Source organism: Simochromis diagramma, unplaced genomic scaffold (assembly GCF_900408965.1).
Source record: "Simochromis diagramma unplaced genomic scaffold, fSimDia1.1 OVJJ01000545.1, whole genome shotgun sequence".
Lineage (NCBI taxonomy): Eukaryota > Metazoa > Chordata > Actinopteri > Cichliformes > Cichlidae > Simochromis > Simochromis diagramma.
The window spans coordinates 4,325,380-4,338,375 of NW_024387371.1; the positions used below are offsets into that span (position 1 = coordinate 4,325,380).

Here is a 12,996-nt window from a genome sequence, read left to right on the forward strand (position 1 = left end):
TGGCTTTAGTTTGCATGAGGGCATGAACGTCAAGCAGATTACTGAAACTTGCTCCTATTTTAAGTATACTATACCGCAATCCCTCCGATGACACCTGACATCAACTACCAACAACAAGTGCGGACTTGATGTTCATTGAGATCAGTTAGGGAGGATCCAGATGAAATCGGTGCAAGTGCAAAAACAATGGCGACAAGTCCATAAAAGTCCATAAAATAATAACTAAATGCATAAAGTTTTCACTAGTTATTGACAATATGTTTCTATGGAATTATTTATTTAGCAATATCGCTTTCTTTGTTTCTTCAAATCAATGAACACAACGTTTAAAAAAAAAGCAACAAACTAAATTTGAGTATCATATTCAAAACAGAAAAGCACAATTATAGGAAGTGGTGTGGTTAAATATGCAAAACAAATGTTAAACTGTTCCAAACTCTTTCAATGAGGACCACACAGAGGCGGCTTTTATTTATCCAAGTGAACTTTTTTTTTGCACAAGGCAAGGACAGGACCTCTGCGTCCTTATTTGCTCTCAAGTTCGCTCTTTTCTATCACCCCTTCAATCCAAACGCCCTCTTTTGGCTAAAAAAAAAAAAGTCTGGATATTTGCAGCCTGTAGCTCCTCCCATCAACACAAACAAGTCAGCTGTTTGCTTTTCGTGCAGTGAGGTTAACTGATAACACACACTGTGGCATCTTCCCTCTCGTCGCTCACATCCGTCTGTACGCTGCTAGACAGACGGTGCCTGCTCCTCCACCTCCACCTCTACCTTCCACTCCTCCTCCTTCCCCCGTGTGGTGGTGGAGTCTGCCTGTAGTCCGTATCCGGGTTGGACGAGCCATCCGGAAGTGCGGGGCTCGTCTAGAAAGAACTCGTTTACCCACAAGTCCCAGCGACGCCTCAACTTACAGAACTGGCTTCTTGGGCTTCGGGAGTGTTTCCCATTTAAACAAACAGAGCCGAAGATGGCGGAGAGTTAATGGTGTAAAGAAGAAATTATCGATTCGGGAGAGAGATACGTCCACGAGGTAAGTACGTGCAGCACGCGCGCTCCTATTCAGTCAGTTTGACCAGACTTTGCGTTTGGTTTGCATTTCAATAGAGGACGGAAATGTCTTGACTTGGGTTTCCAGCGGCAGTGCGCACACAATATTGGCATCGGCGCGGTGCGGAGGGCACAGAATACATATTTTATTTTATTATTTTTTAAAAAGTAAATGACAGAAAACATTTGCCCCCGGTTTGTAACGGTGATGCGGTGCGTGTTTCGGTGCCATGCTTATTTGCAGCACGGCTGAACGTTTGGCACGTTTCATAAACTTAACTTGATCGCACAAGCTCGCCAGTTTACGCACGAGCCGCTGGATCGCAATAGTGCCTCCAGTAGATTTGCTGCAGAACATGAATAAGTTTTGGGACAGCACATGCTTTGGACTCGCACGCTCGCGCTTGAACGCAAAATCACGGGGTGATTTTTTATTTTTATTTTTTTGTTTTAAACCGGTTGATGCTCGCTGTCCGCGACAGTCGGTGGGAAACAGCTGAGCCCGGTGCTGTCGCAACGTGAGGGAATTTGGACCGGGATGTTTGATGAGCAGGAGCGTGCAAACACACTCGGCTGCGTACTGTATGTGAAAGCGGCTCCCGCTGTATTTCTGCTGGTCGCTTTACAACAAACGTGCGCTGCAGGAAGGAGGCAGACGACGGTGACCGTCCGTCAGTCAACCAGCCGCTCAGCCAGCCTGCAAGACCGATTAAATTCAAATAAATAAAGTGCAGCCGGTCTACGGCGTGTGTCTCCAGTGTGCACGTCAGCAGTGCACGAAGGGGTCATGCATTGCCTTAAAATGTGTGAGGTGATACGGTGAATGCTCGTCGTGATGGTGTCTTTTTCCTGTTAGGTCCTTCATAACCCCTCCTGCCATCTGCTTCATCCTCAGTAATGTCTCTAACTGTATATCTGCAGGGGGCAGCAACGTGGCCCTGTGCGTACCCGCTGCTCTGCAATTATGAAGGTGCACGGTTTGATCCCTGAAACAGTCAGCCGGTGGTGTAAGTGTGTGTGTGCGTACGCCGGAAAGCACTGTGTCCTTGAGCATGACACCAGAGCCCCAGCTCACACTGGATAATAGCAGCCTTACAGTTCAGTGTGTGTAAACAGAGGTTGAATCGGAGTGATGCTGCAGGTGAGGGATGTGAGGCTGAGTTGATTATATTGAAGTCGCTGTCTAAATTTAGATGCGTGTCCAAACGTGGCTGCAGCTAACAAAGATAGTTTTCATTAGTCTCTTTTATAAGATATAAAATATTTAAAGGTTAAAGACAGTGACAGCTCAACACTCACAGATGTCCTTCTCAAAAGATGTCAATTTGCAGCAAGTCACAGATGAGATGCTGCAACCAAAGAATTCCCCATGCTTATTTAGTGATGCATGACATTATAATGTCTAACTGGTTACTGTTGACGGCCCCTTTTTTCCCCCCCCAAAAGGTTTACATGAAAATAAAAATGGGTTCAAGTTTCAGCTACTATAACAATCTGAACTATTTTAATTGGCTGAAATATTCAGTTATACAGCAAACTAATAGTCAAACTAATAGTCAACTAAATATTAGCCAATGGGAAGAGTTTGTTGACCAGATGTTGGTTCGTTTGTTGGTCGATTAAGGGGAAGAAAACTGAGTTGCAAACAGACGTTATAGTTAGATAGTAATTACACACGTCAGGCAGGAAGTCCAAAGTGTGGGATCATTTCGAGAGGAAGGGCATGACTCCGAGAGAATAGCATGCAAACTCTGCAGGGAAACATTTGCCTATCATTCTTTGACTTCAAACATTGCTTTTCATTTGCAACTTGTAAGTAGCTCAGTGGTAGACACTTTGCACCATAACTTACTTTAATGTTAGGCTGAGGGTGTCCTTGTTAGTTAAAAAAAATATGAAAAAAATATGATGGACATCATATTTGATCCATTAGGATTGCCAGTTCTAAATTGTGAGCAGCTGCTGGTTTCTTGTTTGGTAATGGTAGTAAACTTGGGTTTTGGGGCAGTTAAATTTGTGACATTGGGCTTTGGCAAACAGAGGTGGACTTTATTTTTACAGGAAAAAAAATTATTTAGTAAATAACGGATGACAGGACAACTAAAATAAACACTTTCAGGCCAGTTAGCTTCTTCTGTTTATCTTACTGATGTTTCGTATTCAGTCCTGTTAAGCCACTTACTGAAAGCTCTATTCTCCTAATTTAATTGATGTATAGTTAGTCAAATGCTCTCCGAACTGTCTGGCTGCTGCTTGTGACGGGGTTTTAATCAGGAATTTATTATTAACAGTAATTGTTTCAGCTCTGTGCCCCAAATGCGTCTGTTGCCCAAGTGAGGGGGGGTTGGGTGTCGCAGCAAGGAGCCGTTGTCTCGTTGCACGGCACCCATCTTCTGACAGATTTACAGTCAACTCTGTGGACCAAGTCTCTGCACACGTGCTGTCGCACACACGCCTACAACCTGCTCACAAGGAACCGAAGGCAATGGGAACAGGGAGGTGCTGTGAGCGAGCCGCCAGGACTCATGAGGGGTTTCGCCAAGCGCATGGCGGGATGAATGCATTGACAAGGAGGAGGAGGGTGACAGTGATGCATTATGTTTGCTGAATGGGGAAAAAGGGGACAGAGGTTAGCAGGGGATGCTGGTGACTGGGTCAGGCACTGGGGGCAGGGCTCGTGAGGCTGAAGCAGAGAAGCAGGACATCACATATTAGCCTGGGAGCTTGTGAATCTGTGAGTGTGTGTGTAGAGGAGGAAGGAGGGGGTGTGTACCGAAAGGGGAGGGGCTCAGGTGGAGCCTCTTGCTGGAATTCCACCTGGTATTTCTCATCTTTTGTCTGCGTCCTGGTGTTTGGTCAATCTCGTTTTTACCCACCTCGACTGTGCTCGCTTTTTTCTGGGGTTTTGTGTGTGTGTGTGTGTGTGTGTGTGTGTGTGTGTGTGTGTGTGTGTGTGTGTGTGTGTGTGTGTGTGTGTGTGTGTGTGTGGTTTTTTTTCCACCTCTATTGTGGACTCAGGAAGTTTTCTGCCTCAGATTGTTCACATTCTTTGCCATTTTCTTTCTTCTCTCTGTGGCATGTCTCTCGCTGTCCCCTTGCCTCCCCCAGCTCCAGAGTAGTGAGCTAACTGTTGTCCTGTTGTTGCTGGGGCCCCTCTCTGACATGTCAGTATGTGTTAAACAGGAAATAATCTTCACCAGCTCTCATTGATTTCACTCTGTAGAGGAGCGGGTGCTCATATTTAAATCTCACTCATTTTTGTCCACCTGTCTTTTACTTAAACATCAACACTCCAGCGATGAATACTGGGGCATCTGATTTGCAGGGGTTTTTTTTTCCAAATAATATTTTGACCTCACTGACAATAAAGTATTTTAAGTTTCAATAAGCGTACAAAAATCGACTTTACATTCGGGTATAGAAATATATTTTTCCTCAATAACCCTTTAGTAGAATTTAAAAATACTTGTTTTCAGGTTGGATTACTGAGCTAAATAATGCTTGTGTGTGATGAAGTAATATTTATAATCATACTCTTATTACACATAAGCCTACTGGGCTACTTGCACATTTATGTTATAAAACTGGGCGCTCTAGGGCTCGACAGTTCATCAAATTTAATTTTCAATTCCAACTCTGGCTTTTACCAATGAGTAAACCGGGACAGTTAAGCTTAAATGACTACTCTGCTGCATGTTTGCCCTTCACTAAAAGCCCAAATCTACTCCCCATCATGATGCTGCATCTTTAGTTCAGTGCCTTTGCGTAATGTGACTTAAATTATATTCATTTTGATATAGTTTAAGAGTGATTCTTCATTAAAAAGATCAGTTACATTTTCAATAAATACACAATGTTTCCAAGATTTCTTAATAATTCATAATTTGAAAATTATTTTGAATTCAGTAGAAGCCAGATACCTAATGGATGATGGTTGCAGGATGTGCACATAGTGCATCTTTAAATACACATGATGCTACCTGCAAGCCTTCAGACTAAGACCTAAACCTGAGACCTGGAGACCATTTGGTGACTCTCCCTAGAAACCGAAGATTTTTAGAGAAATTTACCCTCCTTGATTGGTTGGCGTGTAGTTCCTGGCTGATGCTGTGCGGCATCAGTTGCAAAGAGAGAGCTGCACTGAAAACCTTGTGATTGCTCTCGTTGTTTGTAGATTGCTACAGTCACCAAAGTTTTCATCTTGTCTGCAAAAAGTACTTTTGGTTTCTCCCATCATTACAAGGGGTCACTCCTTCTGGAATCGCACCGGAATCTTTTGCTTGTTATCCCAGCTGCTAACTAACCACGGAGCAGGAGTTTAACTTATAAAAGCATGATGCAAATGAAATGGAAAATGTTTACTTTCAAAGTAAAAGCTGTGCCTACACCACCGTACACGTTACAGAAGTAGCAACTTTTGTCATGTGTAGGCCGTGTGCAGGCAGGAGTGGTGGTAAGGAGGACCCAAAGTGCAGACTCACGGAGATGGAAGGTAAACTCAAACTTAGATTTATTATAAAACAAAACTGAAAACTACAAAAGCAAACAGGCTGACAGGCAGAACACACAGCATAATAAGATGGTAGATTGCGACACTGACACAGAGAAACACAAGGCTTAAATACACAGAGGGAGCAAGCAGGGAATGAGAGGCAGGAGGGAAACACAGCTGAGGCAAATCAGGGCTAATCGTGGGGCAATCGTGGCTCAAGAGTTGGGAGTTCGCCTTGTAATCGGAAGGTTGCCGGTTCGAGCCCCGGCTTGGGCAGTCTCGGTCGTTGTGTCCTTGGGCAAGACACTTTACCCATTACCTACTGGTGGTGGTCAGAGGGCCCGGTGGCGCCAGTGTCCGGCAGCCTCGCCTCTGTCAGTGCGCCCCAGGGTGGCTGTGGCTACAATGTAGCTTGCCATCACCAGTGTGTGAATGGGTGGATGACTGGATATGTAAAGCGCTTTGGGGTCCTTAAGGACTAGTAAGGCGCTATATAAATACAGGCCATTTAATGAGACAAGGGAAGCAAAACCAGGTACATTAACATGAGACACGGACTTTCAAATAAAACAGGAAACATAACACAGACATGGACTTGACAAGGGGACACAGCAGACGGGGGAGACAAAGCAACTAAGAAACACAGACAGAAACCAGAACATTAACAAAGAAACCAAAAGACTAGAAACCAGTGAACCAGAATGTTCTCTGTTCCTTTCACAGGAGTTGGCTGCTGAGATTTCTTCCTGTTAAAAGGGAGTTTTTCCTTCCCACTGTTGCCAAGTTCTTACTTATAGGGGATCATCTGATTGTTGGGGGTTTTCTCTATTATTGTAGGGTATTCGCTTTGCAATATAAAGCACCTTAAGGCAACTCTCATGTTGCGCCACTTAGCGAGTAATTGGTATTTGGAGACATGTCAGCTTCTTCCATACAAACTATAGACAACCACGATAATCAGCTAGCAACCAAAGCAATTGCAAATGAAGCACTATATACCTCTTTGTGAACCAGTTCCATGTAGTAAGAAAAATCAGCTTCACACAACCACTCACCAGCTGTCAGAGACTACAGGTTTTTCCCTAGCTGGAAGCTGCCAGGGCTTCACTGACTGATCTTGGCCCGTGTGACAGGGGCTTAATGTAATTATTGACGTGCTTCAATGCTGTATCTCCCCATATGGAAAAGATATATATAAATCTTATAAAGTTTGTATCTGTCTTGTGTGAAACTTGTATGAAAAGCATACAAGAGTGAAAACAGATATAAGATCCCTTGAAAAATGAAACTTGTATGTTTTGGATACTTACTAAAACAATATATGAAAGTAATGAGAAAGTGGCCACTTTCATGAGTAAATCATATACGTTTTTACTATTTCTTTTCCATATGGGTAGGAACCTCTGTTTGGGTCACTAGTCAGAAAAAGTAAAAAAAAAAAGTAAAAAAAAACCTTCACATTACTCATTACTTTTTTCCTAAAGTAATCTATAATGTTACTTAATTACTTCCTGGAGAAAGTAATTTTTGAAACTATTCATAATTACTTTTGCGTGCCCTGAAATGTGTTGTCACATAATTACCAGTTAACAGTATAAACCATGGGCTACAGTCCCATACACTTACACAAACTCATCACAGCCAACGACAGGCAGCCAGAGCCTGTTGAAGATCAGGTTCTGGCTGCTGGGCTGGGATCTGCGTACACTCAGCTGTAAAGTCACTCTGGGTTCTGTCATGGAGATCCTTCTGTGTAGACCCAGTGTTGTATTAGCAGTAGTGGATAGTTGTTTCTATCCTGGATGGAGTTTGCACTTTACTTTTGTCAGGCTCTTGTGCTTTTTTGCAATAAAAATAAAAGTAATGTCCATATCTCCACCATTTTCCTCCTACCTGCACACAAACTGAAATGTGCTGTTTGTTGTGCAAGAAAAAAGAAGCAGGAAAATGAAAATTTGTATTTTTGTTTTGTTTTGTTTTTTTCACCCATTGTGCAGATAATTAAAGAACCTTTTATAACACAAATAATTACATAATTGTAATCTGATTACTCAATATAGGACAGTAATGCGTTACATTACTGCATTACAGAAAGATGATTAAAATCACATGCGGCACTGCTGATAACACACACAGATTCATTCATTTGTTCCACTTGTGTGTTTTCAGTACAAAACGTCTTGGCCAACAGTGAGATCAGCGGTTTAGTGGACGGCCAGTTCTAACAAGATTTTCAATCCAAACATTTAGATATAAACTTACATCTGGCAGGTGGTGCTACAGACACATTTTGCTCTACACTACCAAACACAGGACAGCATGAGCATAGAAAAGTGTTTTAGTAAAATAAGTAAATAGCTATCTTAATATGTGAAAAGCTAAAATGTGGCTTGTAGTGTAATGCACTAAAAAAGTGTGCATAAATGCAGTTACTGATCTCAAACAAGCACATAGTTCTAGTCAGTATGGATCTCCTTCTGAGTCAGAAACCAGCAAGCCAAGTTATCAAGAGTCACATACTACAGCTATTCATCTGATAACAAATTGGAGGTAGACAAGGGATTTATGTTTGGTACCAAATATGTTATATTTTATCTTCAAGCTAACAGTTTTAAACCAGAAATTCTACCCACAGTCAATGTGAAGGAAGCTGTTGTGCTTCCATGATTAAAGACGATACAAGAAGAAATGATGGCGACACAGATTTCTCTGATTTCTCGGTGTCGAGCTGCAGTATCATTGATCATTATTTTCAAAATATGCTGCGACACATAACGCCTCCCAAAACAAAATCAAATATATATATATATATATATACACAGTTTGGTAACGTCTTGAGTATTTGGACAGTTATAACATTTTTTTAACTTTACCTCTGTGGATTTTAAATCAAATCCCAACCAAATACAAGTTCAGTGCAAGTTTTGATCTTTTGTCTGCAGGACGATGAAACAGCTTGTTTGCCAGTTGCTTTGGAGACTGACACACTTCCAAGTGCAAGTCACACTTTTTTGTGAGTGTGTGTGCAAATAACTAATTTACTACTAAGCGCAAGAGGGCTTTATGTAGCCTAGAACATTAGAAAACACTGAAAGAAACACAATGTCTCTTACTTTTTCTTTTTTCTTTTTTTTCTCACATGGCACCTGGATGCTGCAGCTCTCTGAACAGTCTAGAAAGAGGTGTGCTTCCTTTTCAGAGGAGAGCTCTTGCATAAGAAAAGTGACCCAAGTTGTGACACTAAATGCAAATTTTAAAAAAGACTGTAATAAAACTGAAACTGAAAATCAAATTCTTACCCAAAAAGCAACGTTCTATACTAAAGAATACTGACTTAAAATGTTTCGTTTTAATGAGTGGATTTAACTACAAGAGCTTTTGGTATTTTTGAAATATGTTATTCTTATTGCTAACGTGAGCAAAACTAATGAGTGGGAGCGGCACAGGGAGTGGCAGAGGGTGTTCAGTTCAAGGTCGGCCCTCTAAAGCCAAGGCCGTGAGGATCTGTCATGGTTACATCAATTGTTTTATAACTTTGACCTTAACATTTATATAAACACCTGTTTATATAGTTCCTTTTGTCGTGTGTCAAAGGCGAGCACCAGAGGTGTGGACTCGAGTCACATGACTTGGACTCGAGTCAGACTCGAGTCATTAATTTTATGACTTTAGACTTGACTTGCAAAAATGTTCTAAGACTTGTGACTTGACTTGGACTTTTACACCAATGACTTGGGACTTGAATTGGACTTGAACCGGTTTACTTGAAAAGACTTGATATTTTACCCCAAATATAAAATTTAACATGCATATTATATAGAGATTGAAAATGTGACGTCATTCACGGGTAGAACCGCAAAGGATTCTGGGAACTCGTGGCAAGCGGTACTAGCGCACACAGGCTTTCAATTAAAATCAGTTATACAGCGATAAAAAGAAACACAAAAATGGCAAGAAGCTGTTGTATTATTAACTGCAACAGCCGGTCGCATGACAGCCACGGGAAGCCGACGGGTAAAGAGATCGGTTGTTATCGGATTACGTCGTTGAAGAGAAATTGTTCGAGCCATGTTTCCGAAGTAACAAAGAGGCGACTGGATTGCAGCCATTCAAAGACCAATTATAACGTCCCAGAACACTCCAGCTCACAGGTTAGTCTGCTCCAAGCATTTCCACACAGGTCAGTCTGCTCTTGTAGTTAATGCGTCATTTTTCTTAACATAATTGGTGATATAGGTTACAAGCAAGTCTGGCGCTAAACAGAAATTGTCGCGCTATGCTCCTTTATTTATTGTGCATAAATAGTGAATTGTCCTGACACAATATTGCGTTTCGCTTCTGTTATTATGGTACATTGACAAAAACATATACTTTTATTCACAGGATAAAACAGTTGTTTTGTATCACCAATTGCCCAGTACGATTACAGCATACAGTATTATTGTCACTGCTACATTTCTGTGATGCTACCAGAAATTATTTCCACTGCTAATTAATTACCATTGAGCTCAAAGGTCCTATTAATAAACGGTTAACGAATGTGTATTTATGACGACGATTTGTGAGACTGGTAAACTTATGATAGGTACGATGGTCTTTACTTTCTACACGGTGCATTTCAAGGTCCTGCACCCATCCGTCGGTAAACTGTACCTGGGCTTGTTGCAGTGACCTGAAGTTACTAAACTTCATGAGTGTATGCACTCACAAGAACCGTATAATTATAAATATGCATATAAATATGCTACGATGAGATAGCTGACTTCATCTAACTAGCAAATGTTTTCCAGGCTACGTTGGTGATACAGTTTTTTTTTTTAAATGATATTTAAAAAAAAAAAATCATTTATTTATGTATGATATTTTTGTCATGCGATTTTAAAGCCGGTCCTACAACCGCATCCAAGAATAACATGCAGCTTATCTCAGAACTGTCGGTGAAAATTATTCTTGGAGCTAGGTTTAATTGAGCTGCATTTTAAAGAGGTGCAATTTCACAATTTGTGTATATTTTCTAAGTTCACTATTTTGTCATGTGTTGAGAAAAACACAGATTTAAAAATTACATGGTCTAATATTTACATTAGCATTAACTGCAACATGCTTTTTTCGTTTTTTTTTTCAAAGACTCGAAAGACTTGAATTCAAAATTTCAGACTGTGACTTTACTTGGACTTTACAAGTGATTGAGACTTCGCTTGACTTGCCCTTCTGAGACTACTTTTATGAGGATAACACTGTAGACTTACCTAGGCAAAACAATGACTTGGTCCCACCTCTGGCGAGCACTGTCAAACCTAACGCTGGAAAACAGACCTCATTTGTTGAACTTTTGCTTTTGGCTTTTTAATATCATTGACTAGTAAGAGTTAAGCAGTGACCAGTTACATAATTTCTTTATTGGGGAAAATTAACATGTTAATATCCATCCATTCATCCATTCAGTCTTCCAGGGTCATGAGGGCCCTGGTGCCTTTCGCAGCTACCATAGGGTGAGAGGTGGGGTACACCCTGGACCGGATGCAGGGCCAACACAGAGAAACAGACAACCATTCATACTCACATTCACACCTATGAGCAATTTAGAATGACCAATAATTTAACCACACTTACTGCATGTCTTTTAACACTGATCTGGAGTCAGCTGTGTAATTGAGCCAGTAGAAAAATTAATTTTGTGTAAAAGCAGGTAGCTGAAAAACTGTTTATGTGATAATAGAATCACTAAATATCAAACATAGTTGGAGCGATGATAGATAGCGAGACACACAGAGGGAGAGGGATGATCTGATGGACTGTCAGAGTGTATCCTTGGTTTCTGTTTCCTTTCTTTCCCCAGAATGCCTCGGTGCAGCTCATGTCCTCTGCCGCTTTATTTTTCTGAGAGCTATTTCTTCTGTGAGAAGAATGTCAAGTGCCTATCTCGGTGCGCTTCTCCGTGTTCTGTCTTTTGTTTTCTTACTTGTGGTTCACTCTTGATTTCTGTCTTCTCTTCTCGCCCCGGTTCACCTCAACCTTTGTCTTCTTGAGTGTGTTTTTGTCTCCTGGCTGAGACTTTTTCTTTTTAACTTTTTCTGATGTCTGGATCATTACACTTTAACTAAATAAGTTTATGTGTTAAAATCTGAAAGACTGTATTCTTACGATAGTAGCTCTTTATTGTGTGTGTGTGTGTGTGTGTGTGTGCGTGTGTGTGTGTGTGCGTGTGGGTGGGTGGATGGTAGTGTTAGGCTGGGGGGGGGTGGATACATAGGGGAGAGCGAAGAGTAGACGAGGGGGGAGGAGACATAGAGAGTCGTTATTAACGTGGCGACTCCCGCTAAAATTCAGGGAGTGCTGTTGCATCCAGCTGTTACTGGTTGTGCGAGGCTTCGTTGCCATGGCAACACAGCCCTGTGCGCCTGCTCAAGGTCGTTCATCCAGCTCTGAACCGAGCAGCATGCTGCACATAGGATGTACGGAGGGAGAGAGGAGGAGAGAGGGAGGGAAAGACAGACAGAAAGAGAGAGAACAGAAGAACTACTTCAAAGTGACCAATCAAAAGCATTTCAGTGACGCTGTGGTCAGTGAACAAACTCGGCCCTGCCTCCACCTCGTCTCTGACACACACACGCGCGCGCACGCACACACACAGTTACTTTCCTCAATAAAGAAACAAACAAAAAAGAAGCCCCTGGCCTTGGGGCTTGTAGGTTCTTTTGCCAGCTGATAAAATATTTAGCTGGTCAGTGCAAGAGAGAGACAGAGAGAGGGGGGTACGGTGGCTGGAGAAGAAGAGAGCAGCAGAGCTTGGCTTTGTGTTTTCCTTTCTCTAATGGTGCATTGCTGTGAGGCTACCTGGGGCTTCTCCCACCTCCTCTCCTCTCTCACTTTCTCTCCTCTCCCCTCAGAGGGCTGCAGCAGCATCCCTTGGGGGGGCTCTGCTGCATGTTTGCAGGCGCTGACTAGACTCGGCGCAGCACACAGTGTGCACTAAACAATCCCGCGCACCGAGGAATCACGGCGCTTCATCGCACGACACATTGTAGGAAATTGAGTCTAACAGTAATCTTTGTTGGATGATATTAATAGCGAGGCACTGTGTGATGAATGCCCGCTGAATCGCAGCTCTACAGCTTGCGACGTTGTCGCCGGCGTACTTGTACATAACGACAGTGCTGATGTTTCGCAGTTATAATGTTTAGTGTGTTCGTCATAATGGTTTCATTTTCCTAATAAGCGACTGCACCTGAGGCTGAGGATGTAATTGAGGTTTCGGCTTGTTTTTGTCGTAAAGTTTAAAAAAAAAAGGACAAATTGCTTGTAGAGAAAATGTGAAAACATCACCAGTTTGATTAAAATTCATCCTGAGGGGTCCAGTTGTTGTTCACGTCTTTGTATCGCTGTCAGAAGACAAATGTGGGTGAGCAAGGACATGTCCTCAATAGACTTGGGCCATGCACTGTTATGCTTTAA

At 42.0% G+C, this 12,996-nt stretch overlaps 1 protein-coding gene across 1 annotated transcript in view; it reads left to right on the forward strand.

Annotated features, from left to right (window-relative positions):
• The first annotated feature begins 696 nt into the window (after positions 1-696).
• The window catches only part of LOC120719077 (nuclear receptor coactivator 3-like), a 65,766-nt gene continuing 53,466 nt past the window's right edge, over positions 697-12,996 (forward strand). The window contains exon 1 of the mRNA XM_040007959.1: positions 697-1,032. The gene's annotated coding sequence lies outside the window, so the exon portion shown is untranslated. The remainder of the gene's footprint in view (positions 1,033-12,996) is intronic.